The following is a 3,842-nucleotide window of genomic DNA, read 5'->3' on the forward strand; positions in this document are numbered from 1 at the left end:
CGCCGCCGATTCAAATCCTGCGGCGTCAGGGCGCGTGCGCTCAGGGGCGGACACCCCGGGGGTGCATTCTGGGAGTTGTAGGTTTTCGCTGTGGGCTGGAATCGGCGAGAGAAGGGGTTAGGAAGGGGTCTCACGAACTACGACTCCCGTCATTCAAGGCGCGTGATTCCGAGTTCCGGGTTGGAATTTAAATCCCCCTATACACAGTTTGAGTGTAAAAACTCAGCAAAAGAAAAAAAGAAAAGGCTTTGAGAAACTGGGGGACCGGAAAACTTACCTGTATGGGAAAGCAGGCTTAAAGACCTTTCAAATTTAGTTGTCCTGATACCAATTCCACAGTTATTTAACAACCGGGAAATAAGAAACAACAGCCCTCAAGACAGGTTAATTTCGATAATAGGAGTGCCAAAAATAAAACCTGTCACCTTGAGGGGCTATGAAATAAGCTTGTAGAACTTATTTAAGACTGCAAGAGAGATAATATCAGATTATAGGATCTTTGATTGAACTAGATGCTTTGCCTTTCCCAAGTAGTTACTTTGCGTCCACTTAGTAATTCTGCTAAGCTAGTTTTACCCTGTAAATGAATAGAATTTGAATAACATACAGAACCAAATTGTTTTGCTTTGGATTAAAAAGTGAATGATATTGGAAATTCTGTTATCTCTGCTGAATATTGGTGTATACACTGTGAAAGGTAAAGAAGTAAAAGACACTAAGGAGTAGATGTTGAGCCCATTTCATAAGCAGAGAAAACATTTTTTTTGGTAAGTTGTACTTTAAATCGGAAAATACAGCATTAATAAAAAAGTGATTTATGAGAAAACAAACTGTCACTAGTCCTTTGCCTATGTAAACTATCAGTCCAATACAAAACTAGTTATCTATGTGAATGCCATCGTGTCAAATGATCATAGATATCACATACTGGCTTGCAGGACTTATTTATTCCTGTCATTTATTCAGTAACTAAAAGATATTTTGTATTGTTTTGTCTATTATTCTTTATACAATATATTCTTGTTTTATAGAATATAAATATCTTAATAGAATATCTGATATTACACTGAAAATGTCTTTTGAAAAAGATCAGCACTTAATGAAACAACACCAATATAGGTAAGTTTCTACTAAATTTCAAACACTTTATGAAATCTATGATAAGGTAAAATTAACAGGTTGTACATATTTTATTTTTAAGAGTAAGAAGGTTAACCCACGGAAAACAAGTAACAGAACATTTATATTCATGGTAAATGTTTTCTGAAATTAAGATTTGACCTTAAATTATAGAACTTATATTGGAAAGGGAGTGTTATGAGTTGAATTGTCACCTTAAATTTAATTTGTGGAAATCCTAACTCCAGGTATCTCAGAATGTGAAAATAGGGTAATTACAGATGTAATTAATTAAAATGAGGTGTTACTGGGAATCCAGTAAAACTGGTATTCTTATAAAAAGGGGAAATCTGGACACAGACAGGCAGAACACGTGTGACTATGAAGGCAGATAGAAATCTAGGTGGTGTCCACAGCCAAGGAAAGCCAGAGACGCCAGCAAACCAACAGAAGCTAAGAGAGAGGCCTGGAACAGATCCTCCTCACAGTCCACAGAAGGAGCCAACCCTGCTGATACCTTGATCTCAGAGTTCTAGTCTCCGGAACTGTGAGACAATAAACTTCCGTTGTTTAAGCCATCCAGGAATGGTGCTTTATTACAGCAGTCCTAGCAAACTAATGCAGGAGGTTGTGGCTATTTGAGCTACACTGGACTGCCTGGAAAATTAAAAGAGTTGTATGTAAAGGTGGTAGGGGATAGCTAGTCAACTTAACATTTTAGTCATAATAGCTGCCACTGTGACCACCACTGCACAGCATATCTACACAGGCCTCTCTGTTATGACTAAACAGTGACAGGGCTGGGGCAGCCTCCCCTTTTACTATTGACTAAGGAGCTGAGAGAAACCAGGGGCACCTTTCTCTATTCACTTCTGTGTCTTTGCTCAGGCTTTCTGCTCGGACTTTTTGCCTAACTACTCACCTTTAAGACTCAACCTAGGCTAACTCCTATAGGAGGCCTTCCCTCAACACTTCTAGATGAATTTGTTATATAGCTTCACGGAGAAAGAGACACCTCTCTGCATATCTTCATCATTACCCTCACTGCATTGTCATATAACTCTGTTCGTGAATCTGCCTCTCCCACCACTGTACTATTTAACTCCTTGCCTATAGTATAGTACCTTGTAAACTTCAACAGTTGAAGTTGAATATTTCTTAAATAGGTTTTAATCACCCTATCCTAGTAGCCCACATTTTCCTTGTCCTTTAAGATAGATGTCTACTAAAATATTATACCCTGACTGGTTGGCTCACTGGACAGTGTTGGCCTGCGGACTGAGGGGTTCTGGGTTCAATTCCAGTCAAGGGCAAGTACCTTGGTTGCAGGCGCATCCACAGTAAGGAGTGTGCAAGAGGCAGCTGATTGATGTTTCTCTCTCATTGATGTTTCTGACTCTCTATCTCTCTCCCTTTCTCTCTGTAAAAAAGCAATAAAATATAATTAAAAAAATAAAATAATATAGCAACCATGTTAAGGTAGAAGAAAGCTGTTGAAGAAAAAAAAAACACACAAAAAAAAACAACTAAGGAAATATTTATTAGACAAAAATAAAAATAAACTCAAAAGCCCATAAGTCTTAACATTATTTAGAAGTGAATTTTTATTTTGTTGATCAAGAAGAAAAGAAAACTAAATTTAACACATTAATAAGTTGATTCAGGTCACATGAATCTAAATATATAGTACAGCTAAGGGCTCCAGTGACCTACACAGACCAGAATGGCTCTTGTTGTGAGTAAAAGGCCTAAAACAAACTTTAAAAGCTTGAAATAAACTAGAATAGTTTTGCAACAATCAAGCAAGCATTTTCCAGTTTGCACAATATCAGAAGCCTCTGGAAAGAATCAAACTGCTATACCAAGATGCTGGTCTTTGCTTGGCCCTCAACATCTCTAACACCTCCCAAAATATTCCCTAGGATCTGATTCAGATGAGTCATTCTTTTTTTTTTTTTTTTTAATAAGGTTCATTTTCTTTTTTTTCTTTTTTTTTTTTTTTTAATATATTTTTATTGATTTTTCACAGAGAGGAAGAGAGAGGAATAGAGAGTTAGAAACATCGATGAGAGAGAATCAGCGATCAGCTGCCTCTTGCACACCCCCTACTGGGGATGTACCCGCAACCAAGGTACATGCCCTTGACCGGAATCGAACCCGGGACCTTTCAGTCCGCAGGCCGACGCTCTATCCACTGAGCCAAACCGGCCCCGGCCAGATGAGTCATTCTTTATAGCCTGTAAAAGTAGACATATCTGGATGACACAAAATTTCATCATCCTGAGCCTGAAGATCCTCTTCACACCATAAATTATTTCCAAACTATTGTTCTGACGTCAAATAAAGATAAATGCAAACATGTAAGGTGTGGAGAGGTGTTTGCTGACATTGCATGCTGAGTTTGACTAATGGTAGGCTTAGCATTAGGAACAGCAGTTCCAGTTCAGGAGTGGCTTCAAATCTATATTCAGAACAAGCATTGCCCAGGGACAAAGAAATTGTTTAATCACTGAGTAAATGAGTGCAGCAGGGAGGACTAGACATTTTCATTCCTTCCACAGAAGATTTTGCAGCCTGGCCAGAACCTCTTCAAAGCACCATAATTGGAATACATATTATTTTTCATTGCAGATATGATGCTGGGTAATTTTACTTTGATTTCATTATTTTGGATATGGTCATTATTTTGAGTTGATTGGATAGGTAATAAAGTAATCAAAATT

Source organism: Pipistrellus hanaki (assembly GCF_964339955.1).
Source record: "Pipistrellus hanaki genome assembly, chromosome: 7".
In the NCBI taxonomy this organism is placed as follows: domain Eukaryota; kingdom Metazoa; phylum Chordata; class Mammalia; order Chiroptera; family Vespertilionidae; genus Pipistrellus; species Pipistrellus hanaki.